This window comes from Dasypus novemcinctus, chromosome 13 (assembly GCF_030445035.2).
Source record: "Dasypus novemcinctus isolate mDasNov1 chromosome 13, mDasNov1.1.hap2, whole genome shotgun sequence".
NCBI classification, from domain to species: Eukaryota; Metazoa; Chordata; class Mammalia; order Cingulata; family Dasypodidae; genus Dasypus; species Dasypus novemcinctus.
This window is the reverse complement of record NC_080685.1, coordinates 82,200,445-82,215,229: the sequence shown is the minus strand read 5'-3', so window position 1 is coordinate 82,215,229 and position 14,785 is coordinate 82,200,445. Positions and strand designations below refer to the sequence as shown.

The 14,785-nt window shown below is 36.1% G+C and overlaps 1 protein-coding gene and 1 non-coding gene across 8 annotated transcripts in view; both read left to right on the top strand.

Annotated features, from left to right (window-relative positions):
* The window catches only part of DENND1B (DENN domain containing 1B), a 296,281-nt gene that overhangs the window by 226,331 nt on the left and 55,165 nt on the right, over positions 1–14,785 (top strand). The gene's annotated exons all lie outside the window — the stretch shown is intronic.
* On the top strand, positions 14,067–14,228 carry LOC111759966 (U1 spliceosomal RNA). The gene has a single exon (XR_002793790.1). It is a non-coding gene; the product is annotated as a U1 spliceosomal RNA (small nuclear RNA).

The window sequence follows — 14,785 nt, the reverse complement described above, 5'->3', positions numbered from 1 at the left end:
AACAGGACTGAGATTTCCCTGAGAGATAGAAAAGAGAAGAAATTCTGCCTGTTTATAACAGGATCGGCTTATGCCTCTGAATTCCAGCTTGTCAATGATCTTCCCCTCCAGATTGCTGTCCTGTGAATTTTGGACTGGTTTAGCCAGTCATCACAATTTTGTAAATCACTTCCTTGTAACGAATGTCTTAATCTATTGGTTCTGCTTCTCTGATTGAACCATGACTAATATACTAATGGCAGGAAGAAATCCCAAAAGAGGTACTTTAGGGAGGAAAAAAAGTTATCTCAGATGAAAAATCCAAGAGGGAAAGTCTGAGAGCCAAGAAGGAAGGAAGAGCAAAGAAAGTGGTAAATGTGTGGATAAATCTAAACAATATTGACTATAAAACAGGGACGTAATTCCACATATTCAAGAATCAAATGGTTCCAACTCCTGTGTTGAGTATGGCAAAGGGGAGACCTTCTCCAATTCATTTTGTAAGGCTAAAATAATCTTGACTGGTTTCAAAACCCAAAACAATATAAGAAGACAATATTATAGGTCTGTTTCACTCATGAACACAGATACAAACATTTAGCCAATATATTTACAACTAGTTCTAGCAATATATAAAAAGGATACTGCTTTTTGACCAGGTTGTATTTAGCCCATAAATGCAATGGTAGCTGTATGTTAGAAATCAATTCATGTAATTCACTACATTAGCCAATTATAGGATAAAATGAAGAGATTATGTCAATGGATGCAAAATAATTTCATAAAATTCGATAGCCACTCATGATAGAAACTGAGAGTAAACTAGAAATAAATAGCATGGTAAACAATCTCTTCAATATAACAGCATATGTTATATTGAAACATTAAACATTATAAGCTTTCCCTCTGAGAAAGGTGGCAACTCTTACCATTGAAGGTCCTATCTTATACAAAACCTACCTACCTGCCTACAAAGGAAGAGATGAAACTAGCATTCGTTTTTTATTTTACTGATTAAAGAGAAGTTTCTTAAGACAGAAAGAAACACTTATACATTAGACTTCATTGAGAAGTCAAGAACTTTTGATCATCAAAGGTACTTGCAATACATATAAACCACCCAAGGATTTAAACTCTAGAAAAACAAAAGACAGAACTCCTACATGTCAGCAAAAAACATGATCCAATGTAATTTATGCAAAAGACTTGAATAGGGACATCTAAATACAGAAACTTGAATGACTAATACATATATGCAAGATAATCACCCTCATTGGTAATGAGAGAACAGCAAATAAAAAACACAGTGAAATATCACTTCATACCCACAAGATGGGGAAACTTTTTAAACTTGAAAATTCCAAAGAATTTGGAGTATGGGACAAAATTTTAGCTGTTTACGGGAGTATAAAATTATACAACCTGTTGGGCAAATATTTTAGCACTATCACGTAAAGTTAAACATGCAAATTTTTTATGATGCAACAACTTCACTCTAATAAAACATGCACCAAAAATCATTTACTAAATTGCTCATAATATCAAAATATTGGAAATAATTTTAAATATCTACCAATATCAAAATGGATAAATTGCTATATACATGCAATATGACACTGTAATAGCAAGGAAATGTTCTGTAGCAATACTGAAAATGAATGAATTAAACAGGGAGCAGGACACTGAATTCATATGATATGAGTCATTTTATATAATGTTCAAAAACAAGTAAAGCTAAAGAAAAGAATATTTAAGGAAATGTATTTGTATGCTAAAACCATAAAGAAAGGCGAGGGAAGGATAATCTGAAAGGATTGTGGTCTCTGTGGGAGGGAGGGGCACATAGGAAAGAATCTTGAGATATTTATTTTATCATTATTTAAATATAAGCCATTAATAATGTAAATTAAGCATTATATGAAAATATATACTTTGTTTCAAAGCCTTCTAGATTAGCCAGTGTTTCAGATTGACTGTGTTTTCATTGAAAGTTGACTTCATAACCTCTTTGAGCCTCAGTTTCTGTAGCTGTAACATGAAATAAACTAAAAGATCACTAAATTTCTAATACTTTTTGGCTCTAACATTTCATGATACTGTGAAATAAACATAGCTTAGAGGGATGATAGTAAGTTCCATTTGTATGAATTCTTCTTTAGATAATGGATTTGGAAAGAATCCCAGAAACAACTCCTTAAATCCCCCACTCTTTGACATCATCATCTTTTTTAGCTAGCAGCTTTACAAAGATTTAAGCCAGTATTTTGGGGGGTCCCCTACATTTATTTCATGTTACACTAACACAATAAAAAAATTGTTTCCTTGTGCATATTGGTTGTTAATAAGTTTACTGAAAGTTATGATTTCTCTGCTGTTTTGACTGCACATTCCATGGCTAAGGACCATGACTAAATTACTACATTGATTCAGGAACATAGTCTAGAACTAAGAACTATGGGATCTCCAGAAATATATGCCCTCTTTTAGTTGGCAACTCATATTACCATTGAGAAATGTGTACAGTAATGAACGAGCACAAATATAGTATAATGGATACATTTTTCAAAATTAAGTCTGTCTCTCCAAATCCTAAATTTATCAGGGAAGAAAATCATAGGGAAAATTCAAATTAGAAACATTTCTTCTAATGTTTCTTCAAAAGTCTTTCCTTCTTTAATAAGGTAAGTGTATCTTTCCCCAATTTTTCCATCCAACACAGTGCTTTTTTTTTTTTTTTAATGCTTCTAATTGTAAAAGAGAATACGTGCTTTAAAAGTCTATAGAGGCTCAATCCCAGGAGTCATCTCCCACGAAGAAGGTAGTGTGCTTATATACTGAGTTTGGCTTATAGAGAGGCACCAAGGGATTATTCCTAAGCACCAACAAGCAATGCACCTAGAAAGAGACCTTGACCATGAGAGGGAAATGGTAAATACAAATGAGTTCTTACGGCTAAGAGATTTCAAAGTGAGTTGGGAGGTCATTCCAGAGTTTACGCTTATGTAGGTCTCAGCAGGATCTCATTGACTGCCACAATAAATATTTCCTCAAATAACGGGGCTCTTGAGTACTCCAGAGACATTCAGAGACTATAGGCAGAGCAGACAGCTCAGGAGTTTGGCGCCCTGCCAGTGGCCTTACCTTGGAGCTTATGCACCCCAGTGTTACAGATTTGGACTCATTTGTGGTTTCCCTACACATGACTCTTCTTCCCCTTCTGTTTGAACCTATAGTTAGTACTATGCTTGATAGGTGTCTGTCCAAGAGACTTAAATCTTCGGTTTATCCACGTGCCAGTTGGGCCCTGAATCTCAGCTGAGTTATATCACCTACTCTCCTGTTTATTGCACTCACCCAGGACAACTAACAGGGTGATGATAGACAACACCCATCCCAAGGAATAGAGAGAGTCAGCACCTGCAAGCAAGAGAGTTCCAGCCATCTGACCCATGGGATCTAGGCCCCCTCTCAGTTAGAGGCAGAGTGAGCATCACCATCCCCAAATCCTCAAGATTGAGGAATGAATAATGGACTAAAGGAGACTTACTATTATTCTCCTGTAGACTTATAGTTATTCTAGCAATGGAAGAACTTTTATCATTGATGTAGAGGCAGTGGCCATCGGCGGTTCTATGGGGAGAGAGGGAAAAATAGGTACAATAAGGGGGCATTTTGGGGACATTGGAATTGTCCTGAATGACGTTGCAATGATGGGTACAGGCCATTATATATTTTGTCATAACTTACAAAATTGTACAGGGCAGAATGTAAACTATTAATATAATGTGAGCTGTAATCCACGGTTAGTGGCAGTGACTCAATATGTGTTCATCAATTGTAACAAATGTACCACACTAATGAAGGATGTTGTTAATATGGAAGAGGGAGAGAGTGGGGCCTGTGGGAATCCTCTATATTTTTCTGTAACACTTATGTAATCTAAAGCTTCTTTAAAAAAAAAAAAGTGGTAAAGAGTCCACTGACAAGCACATTTCTTTGAAGCCCTTTGTAGTTTTCTAAAACATTCATACCTATATACACACGTTTTAAACAAAAATATAGCTGTGTTTATTTTAAGTAAATGATATTTTAAATAAGTTACTGGTTAAATTACCGCCTTCCCTTCACTTTCAGTAAAATTAAGGAATCAGTTAAATGAACACACTATATTCATTTTGATATTGAGTTTCTAGACATACCACTGTGTGCTAGGGGCATGCCTACCTCTATGTTTATAGCATTGGCTCTGGAATCCAGCTGACATTAGTTTGTATCCTGGTTCTGGCTCTTCCTGAGATTGTCATGTGATATAAGGTGCTTGGTTTTTCTGTAGGCTTCAAATCCTTGCCTGGTATCTGGACTCATTCTTGCCACTGTCTCCTAAACTCACTGTACTCCAGTTACACTGACTATTCCTTCAAACATACCTTTTACAAAGTGAGGATTTGCACATTCTTGGTACCATACCACCAGTCTTAATATGTTCCCTCTCAATTTTCCATAGCCTGATTAAAAACCCTTATGCCAAGCGTTTTCCAATCATTCTGTCCTCTGTTCCCTTAGAATTTTGTTCATACCTGAGTTATAGCACTTTACAATGTTGTTATGCCATTCTTCCTTTTTTTTTAGATTTATTTTATTTCTCTTCCCCATCCTCCCTCACCCCCTTGTCTGCTCTCTCTGTCTACTCGCTGTGTGTTCTGTGTTCACTTGCACCCTCTGCAGCACCAGAAAACTGCATCTCTTTTTTGCTGTTGCGTCATCTTGCTGCGTCAGCTCTCCATATGTGCGGCACCACTCCTGGGCGGGCTGTGCTTTTTTCACATGGGGCGGCTCTCCTTGCAGGGTACAATCCTTGCGTGTTTCTCCCCCCCCCCCCCACACACACACAGGGGCACCCCTGTGTGGCACAGCACTCCTTGTGCATGGCAGCCCTGTACGTGATGGGCCAGCTCACCACACGGGTCAGGAGGCCCTGGATATTGAACCCTCATATGGTAGGCAGATGCTCTATCAGTTGAGCCGCATCTGTTTCCCTATGCCATTCTTCTGACTAAAATTTTTTTTTTTTAGAAATATATTGTTCATAATAGGAAGATGGTGGAGTAGGAAGCTCCAGGAATCAGTCCCTCCACCAGAACAACTATTAAACAGGCAGGAACTTTCTGAATCAACTATTTTGAAACTCCCAAACCAAATGGAACACTCTGCAGCATCCAGGGAAGAGCAGGAAAAACAGGCTGGTAAATTGCAGCAAATACTGGTGAATTGCACACTCCATACAGCAGCTACCATTGCCTATCCCCTAGGCTGGAAGTAGGCAGCAGTGACATACTCAACCCTGGCCCCTGGTGAAGCCTGCTGGTGTGGGTATAATATACAGATCTAATTCCCTGAGATTGGGGATCATTTATAGTCAGCTTATTTTTCACAAGGGTGTCAAGTCCACTCTATTGGCAAAGGAAGTCTCTTTGACAAATGATGCTGGGAAATTAGATGTCCATTTGCAAAAGAATGAAGGTGAACCCCTACCTCACACCACATATAAAAATCAACTCAAAATGAATCAAAGAGCTAAATGAAAGAACCAGAATTATATAACTCATAGAATAAAAAAATAGGGGGAAGTATCTTCAGGATCCTGTGTTAGACAGGCTTCTTAGACTTTATACCAAAGTACAACAAGCAAGAAAAGAAAAGAAATAGATAAATGGTACATCATCAAAATTAAGAACATTTGTGCATCAAAAAGGCTTTATTATGAAAGTAAAATCACAGCCTATACAATGGGAGCAAATATTTGGAAACCACATACTTGATAAAGGTTTAATATCCAGAATATATAAAGAAATCCTACAACACAAAAAATAGGAAAAGCAACCCAATTAAAAATGGGCAAAAGACTTGATTAGACAATTCTCCAAACAAGACATACAAGTGACCAAAACACACATGAAAAAGTCTCAAAATCATTAGCCCTTAGGGAAATGCAAAACAAAATCACAATGAGCTACCACTTCACATTCACTAGACTGCCTACTATTATAAAATGGTAAATAAGAAGAGTTGCAGAGGATGTGGAGAAATAGGAAAACTCATCTACTGTTAGTGGAAATATAAAATATGGTACAAATTCTGTGGAAAACAGTTTGGTGATTCCTCAGAAATTAAGTATTGAATTACTATATGACTCTCAATTCCACTTCTAGTATATACCAAAAAAGAATTGAATGCAGGGACTCTAACAGGTATTTGCACACTGATGTTCTTAATGGTATTTTTCACAGTTGTCAAAATATGGAAGCAACCCAAGTGTCCATCAACCGATGAGTAATAAATAAAATGTAGTATTTATACACCATGGAATATTATTCAGTGGTAAAAAGGAATGAGGTTCTGATATGTACAACAGCATGGATGCACCTTGTAAACATCCTGTTGAGTGAAAAAAACAGACACAAAAGGACAAATACTGTGTGATCTCACTGATATGAAATAATTAGAATAAGTAAAGTCAGAAACTAGAATACAGATTACCAGGGGCCGGAGTGGGGGTTGGGAATGGGGAGTTAATGTTTAAATTGCACAGATTGTCTACTTTGGATGATAAAAAGTTTTGGTAATAGTTGGTGGTGATGGTAGTATGACATTGTGAACATAATGTAACAGCACTGAAATACATATTTGAATAAGGTTAAAAGGGAGAAGTTTTAGGTTGTGTTTATGTTTCTATAATTAAAATTTTAAAATATCCATAGGACTGTAGAACATAGGAAGCCTCAAATAAACCATGGACTGTAGCTAATAGTACAGTTATAAAAATGTTCTGTCAACAATTGCAACAAAGGTACCATATTAATGCCAGGTGTTAATAATGGGGTAGTATATGGGAACTCTCTATTATAAGCATGATTTTCCTGTATACTTACAATTGGAATAAAAAAAATTAAAGTCTCTGGTTTGTCTTAGGCAACTATATTTTTGTTTGTGATATAACTTTCTACATTTTTCTTCCTGCTTTCCTGACAATTCCTACAAGTCTACTTTACAGCTAGCCCTGCCTCCTTCTACCTGTATCCTAAATGTAGTCCTCTTAACTTCATCGTCAGCCCTCTACTTCTCTATCTCATACCATCTCACTGCAGTAATTACCTATATTGTAGCTTCAGCCCAAATCCATATAAATAATATGTATATGTGTGTATGTAAAGTATATGTGTGTATGTCTTTATGTGTGTTATATTTGTGTGCATATTGATACACATATACCCATATACATACTTGTATTTGTATATATACATATAAACTGGACTCTTCTGCACCCCCAATTCCAGAAAATTAGGAGTCATCTTTTCTCATGTAATCTCTGGTCACCTTTCTTGCTTCCAGTTTCTAATTGTTTTTCTTTGTTCTGTTGATTCTGCTTTCTAGCAATTACTTAGTTATATCTATTTTATGCCCTCCATCTTCACTGTCAATGACTTAACGTTTGGTAGCTGGTTTTATGTATTTTAATTTAGTACCTTTTCAAGCCATCATCCATACTGTTTTAGGAGTATTTTTTTTCAGAAAGGAAATATTATATCTTTCTCATTATATTTAAGATAAAGTTCAAATCTCCAGCTTGGCATGCAAAACCCTTCATCTTCTGCCTTCTATCTCTCTAATCTTTTCTTGCTCCAGCCATTCTGAATTATTTGCTATTAAGTGCTCTAAAAATGGTTTTATGTCTTTATTTTACTGAACTTGGATTATAACAGATGCTGAACAAATAGTGAGTGAGTGAATGAATGACAGTAATGAGTAAATAAAAATAACATTTATTGAGTAAGTATGCCAGGTTCTGTTTGGATGCTTTGTTTAATCTAGTTAATAGCCATTATAAGTTATGAATTTTATTACTGCCATTTTACAGGTGTTAAACTCAACTTAGAGAGAGGATAAATAACTTGCTGAAAGTTTACACAGTAGCTAGTATTTGGTAAAGTTGGGATTTGGATTCAGGGAAATTTACTGCCCCCCCAGGAATAACTAAGTGAAAGAATGAATGTATGCCTGTTTCCTTCATGTTTCCTCTGCTTTTAATACCCTTTCTTCATTCTCTGATACCCAACTCAATTATTTTTAAGACTTAGCTCAGATGTCCCTTTTCCAATTTCTTGGCCTTCCAATCTTCTATAAATTCCTCTCCTTTTAGCATTTTGCGTTTGCACCATACAATATCTGTTGATTATGATCCAAGAAGGAGTCATACCAATGTTAAGACAAGGATTATGTTTTAAGTACATTTGCATTCTTATTATCTAATACATGCTAAGAACTTAATATTGTTAAATAAATTTTAAAAATCAAACACTGCTGAATGACCTTTTACAAGGAATAAGCATGAAAATATTCAGACAAGTTTAGTGGATGAAGAACTAGGTAAATTGAATATAATGGGACTCATTTTGGATAATAAAATCATAGGAGTCATCAGGTTTTACTGTATTTTAAATTGAATAGTGCGTATGATTTTAAACCTGGAGTCACATAATGGTACAGTGTGTTTGTAGGAGAGATCCTGAGCACTGTCTGTATTTTGTGTTATGACCCACTTACCCTGACTTAATAAGACATTGGATAAAAGGAGTTGGTCAAAAGTCCTATATTTTCCTTTTATGTTAGCTAGAGATTTTGTAAGATCTTGTAAAGCTTTTAACATAAATAATAAATTATTATAAATTTTTACGTTTCCTATTAATCTTTTGTAAAAGAAGCATGATAGGGTTACTTATTTCATGGTATGTAATTTATAGCTAACATCAACATGTGCATTACTTGTACAAAAGAGTCAACATTTTTGGAGTATTTAGGAAACATTTGACTTGAATGGATGAGAAATGGTAATTGCATCAAGTACATATTTCATAACATGAGAAAAGAATAAAAATGAAATGTGACATAGGGAAGATATGGAGACTTAATGGCAGAAGGAAGGAATGCAAAAGGAGAGATAACTTATTATGATAAACTTTTTCAGGATCCTGTACTAACTAACTTGAATTAGCAGCCTAAACAGTGGCTTTTAAAGTGTGATACCAGCCACCTGTCTCAGAATTACTTGGAGAGTCTGTTAAACCTGCGTATATTTTCATGTCATCTTTTAAATTTCTGATTTAGAAAGTCTTAATAAAGCCTGGAAATCTACATTTTAATGAAATTCCTTAAAATTTTTTGTATACTAAAATTTCAGAAACATCTATCTAAATATTCTTTATTCATTCTCTCAGTAAACAGGTATACTTTGAAGGCCTACCAAGCAAGGTACTGGGTGCTGGGAAACATCAGAAAAAAGAGTAGAAAAGAATCCCTAACTGTGTGAAACCTTATTTCTATTGGGACGAGACAGATGATTGATTAAATATATAAATAAATAGTATGATGTTGAAAGCGGGTAAGTTCTATGGAAAAGTAAACAGGATAAAAGAAATGGAAATTACAGGGTAGGGGAGATGCGCAATTTAAGATAGCACAGTCAGTGTAGATTTCATGGCAGGTGTAGCATTTGATCAGTATTCTTGGGGTGGGCAAAGATGGAAAGAAGGAGAAAGAACTTAGAAGGCAGTTTCCATAATCTAAATGCGGAATGATGGTGGTTTGGAAGTGATGGTAGAGATGATGAAAAGTTGGTTAAACTCTAGATTTATTTTGAAGATAAAGCTAATGGATGTTCTGAAGGATTGAATATTAAGTGTGAAAGAAAGATGAGTCAAGGATGATTCTATGATTTCTCATCTGAGGAACTGGAAGAATATACTTGTCATTTAATTGAGATGGAGAAGATTGAGGGTAGAACAGATTTTGGCAAGAAAGGCAAGGGTTCAGTTTTGGATATGTTAAACTTGAGGATGTCTAATATACATCTGTATTCATTTCCTAGGGCTGCCATAACTAATTACCACAAATTGGGTGGTTTAAAATAATGGAAATTTATTCTCTCACACTTCTAGATGCTAGATGTCCTAAATCAAGGTTTTGGCAGGGCCATGCCCCATGCTGGACTTCTAAGAAAGAATCCTTCCTTGCCTCTTCTACTTCTGGTGGTCCCAGGCATTGCTTGGCTTATGGTGGCATCACACCAATTTCTACCTCCATTGTAAAATGACCTTCTTCTCTCAGTGTATCGCAATCTGTTTCTCTTCTCTTATAAGGACATCAGTCATATTGGATTAAGGGCCCACCCCACTCTAGTCTGATGTCATCTTAACTTGACTAATTCCACCTGCAACAACCATCCTTCCAAATAAAATCACATTCTAAGTTGTTGTGAGTATGGACTTCAGTATATCTTTTTGGGGGACACAATCCAACCCATTACAACATCCAAATGGAGATATTTAATAGGCAGATGAATAAGTGAGCCAGAGGAGAACATTGGACTGGAGATATAAATTTGGGATATATAAGCATATAGACAATATTTAAAGCCGTTAGACTGGAGACCAGATGAGATTATCAAAGGAATGAGTATAAATAGAAATGGCAGGAGGTCCAGGGACTGAATATTAGAACATGGGAATGGAGGGGACAGTAGTGAAGGAGGCCATCTCAGAGAATGTGAGTGATGCAGGAGAGAAATCAGGATTCGTTATCTTAGCAGCCAAAGACAGAATACCAAAAAAGGGAAGGATTAACAGTGTCATGACAGGGTAATTCAAAGGAGAACCTGAAATTGACTCTGGACTTAATAATATGGTGATATGATGACCTCACCAGGAGCAATTTTGCTGAAGTGGTAAAGAAGAAAACATGGGTTGAAGAATGGAAGGTGGGGACATAGAGACAAAAACTATTGAAAGCTCTTTATGGATTTTTGCTGTACAGAGGAGTAGAAATGGACATATTGAAGAAGTAAATGGGGTCAGGAGAAGAAATGACACATGTAGGCTCTTGGGAAGATCTAATAGAGAAAGAAAACTGGATGCAGGAGAGAGAAGAAAAAATTGCTGGAGTCAGTCTTCATGAGTAGCACAGACAATTCATCTTTAACAAGGAGAGAAGGCAAAGTCTACAAGAGGACAGATTAATGAGGTAGATAAATGTGGTTCTGTGAGTGTGTAGAATTTCCATTTTGATTGCTTTTTTTTTCAGTGAATAGAAGAGAATTTTGGGCATTTAGAGAGAGAGATGATGTCAAATTACGTTATAAATGGAGAGAGTGAATGGACTATGAAAAATAGAATCATTTGGCATCATTCAGCACCCATTTGCTGTTGGAGATTATGAATTAAAATGAGAATAATCATGGTTTGTTGTTTTTTCTCTAACCACTTGGAGTTGCATACAGACCTATCAAGTGCATGCCTGTCCTGGCTGAGGTGAATATGCCTGTTCCGGCTGTTCCCTCTGCCTAGAATCCTCTTACTTCCTCATTGCTTTCAAGTCTCGGTTCAAATGTCATCTTTTTCATGACCATACTGTTTAAACTTGGAAGTGTCTTGCCTCACACACCCCAACCTCCCTTATGAAGTTCTAATTTGTTGGCCAACACTCATCATCTTCTAACGTACTACATAATTTATTACAGTTCTTATTTCATGCCCTTATCCCCCCTCCCCTACTAGATGTTCAAGCATGAAAGCTTGGACTTTTTTCTGTTTCATTCATTCCTGTATTTCAAGCATCTAGAAAAGTACCTGGCATATAGTATACGTTCAACTAAATATTTGTTAAATGATTGAATCAATTGATTCTTTAGTTTGGTAATCATAAAGTTCAACAGGCTAAATTTTTTATCAAATTTTTTAATACCTGTCAGTTGATATACCGTTGAAGTTAGTTCTGTTGTCTTTGTTACTGTTGTGATAAAAAGTTGCCCTGGATAGGCTAGGCTCTTTATACACTTCAGAGTGTTTTCCTGCTTATTATATCCTGGTGACCTTATTTAGTATAATGGATCCGTACAGTCATCTAATTACCTATTCTTTGAAATGACATACAAATAATTTACTTCCGTTCCTGTGGCCGCCGCTGCGGTACCGCGGGCGGGTCGCTGCCGGGAGTCGGGCCGAGCCCACGGCCGGACTGGGGCGGCAGCGGGCGGCTCAAGGCTTGGTGGGGACGCGCGGTTAGGTGGAAGAGAACCACGGAGACGAGGTCTATGCGCAGGTCTGATTTTATTCGGGAAGTACATGGGGTTTTATAGTCTCGTGGAGGCGGGGAGGTTGTGGGAGGGGCATGTCCGCGGGGCAGCTGAGGATTGGCTGCAGAGGCAAGGGCGGACCTGCGGTTTATGACGTAAGCCATTGATGGCAGAGGGGGTTGTTTCCGAGGTTGTGCCGGGGCGGATACGGGATGAGGGCGGTTGGAATGAGGCGGGGAGAACAGTGATCGGCTGGGAGGGGGAAGATAACAGTGGCTGGGGCTGGGAGGAGGGGCGGAGGGAGGCAGCAGCGTAAGCTGCTGCCGAGAAGGGCCATAATACAGCGAAAAGCAGGGTGGGAGCAGGGGACACGTTCCTTCACATACTTAATCCTTTTGGTTTGACCTCTAAACTGACCCACCTTATTCCCAGTTGTACTCTATGGCTATTTGTGTTATGTGTAACCACTAACTGAATGCATTTAACAGGTGTCTATAAATATCTGTTGATTTAATTTACTTTAGCACTTTACTGTATTTTTCACTTAACTATCAAGGTTTAATGATCATTTTTAAGAAGTATTTAAATTAGACTCCTTTTTTTTTTTGCCCAAATCATTATATAGGGAGACAAATTTTAAAGCTCTATCAGGAATTAATATTTTAAAGCAATTTCATTGAATTAAAATTTTTCTTTAGATTGCTAAAGATTTCAGATTTATTTTAGAAAAGCATGTTTTCACTAGCTACCAATACCTTAATTCTGTATTAATCAGCTTATCTTTGTGCCCAGGAAGGGTTTCTAAATGAAATAAATGTTTGGGATATGGTCATTTTTTTTCCTCCAGGCTGAAGAAGGAATTTAGGTGTGTGGATTTGTTTATTGTGTTGCTCCACTACTCCTGATACTTTGCTTCAGTAACTAGACTGGCATGTTATTAGCACAAAATATAGCACTCCATCTTACCTCTTCCCCAGCTTGATTAAAAAATTGAACCACTGAAGCTCTTCCTCCATATACTTTCTTATGAGCCTTTTTGTTTTTGTTTTATGAAGATGAAAGATTTCTTTAAAAATGATAGTACAATCCTGAAAGTTATTTATCATTCTCAGTGTTTTGATGGATTGATTGGAATGTAATATTTATGTATTATATGTCTAAACTACTAAGGGTATTAGAACCTTGATAATAGCACAACTTGATTTGGATTTTTAGATTAAATGACAGAAATACACTGGTGAAGAATTAAAGAGCTGTGAACAGCATACAATTTATCTTTTAGGGAAAGACATTCCTATTGGAATATAGGTGAATATATTCAAGTTTAAGCTATGGCTTGACCCAGAACATACTCTCTGTATTTTTCTGGTAAAAAAGTTGCCATTAAGTTAATTCTTTATATTTCTTGTTAAAAACACCCATTTTGCATTTATATTTTAAAAATCTAATTATGTTCATGTTATTTAACAATATTACTTACTGAAGTGCTTTTAAACCAACAAATCATTTCTTTAAATTGAGTCAATTTCCAGTTTATATGGTCATTTAAAGACAAGAATGCTTTGAAAAAGCTGAGGGATATCAATATCAAAAAGAGTAGCAGGAAACGGTTTTGCTGCTTAAAAACATTTATTTTGTAGCCTGTCACGCTATTTTAAGATCATGTCATAAGGGTTAACAAAATCAAATTCTTTTCTAGTTGTTGATAATTTAGGGGGGAAATAGAATCATTTATCTTGAGAAATATGTATATTATTAAATCAGTTTTATCTGTATAATTTAAAATAAAGTTATGGAAAGCCTACTATAGACTTATGTTTATGGATTTTTGTAGAATTTAAATTATGTTTTGGTGTCATTTAACATGTTTAATTTCAGACTCTTAGTTTTTACTTCTGGAATAAAAAGCAAAATATTAAGGTATGTAAAAAGCATCGTCTTTGAGTAAACTCTTACATTCCTTTTAAAAATCTGGCAAGGGAGATACCGTGATCACAAAGGTAGTTTTCCCAGGGCAAGGCTTATCCATTGCCCTGTGGATGTGCTGACCCTTGTGATTTCCCCAGACATGGGAAGCTCAACTACATAATTTGTGATAGTGGGAGACTGCTTTTGTACTCTCCCCTGGCATACACACACGTACACACACACATTCAACCTAATTTTATATCTGTACCACTTCCATTGTTAATAAATGTTACTTGTCATTACTTTAATACCAATCTAATTTTGATGTTGAAGACAAAAACCTAAGTCTTCCAATTGCCGAAAGGAATGTGTTTGGTAAACGATGTGAGTAGCCATTAATCAAGCGACAGATTTCAACACATAATAGAGTCATAGTTTTTACAACAGAGATAATATCTTTTTATTTCAAAATTATTTCTACACGTTAGTAACTAAAAATGTTCTTATTTCTTTTACTAACTATGAAATGCTCCAGAATCATTAAGGTGGTCTGACCATGAACCAATTCCACTTGGGAAAAATAAACTGTTACTGAAAAAAAAACTAGAAGCATAAATAACTGTGTCTCAGTTTATTCCCCGGTGTCCATAATTTGTGTTTATGTGTATATATGTGTGTATATGCATGAAATCAATCTTTTATTTCAAGAGCAAACATTTTCATTCAGTGTGTAAGTTGACAACTATCTAACTGTCACTGAGAAGGGCTGTTTGC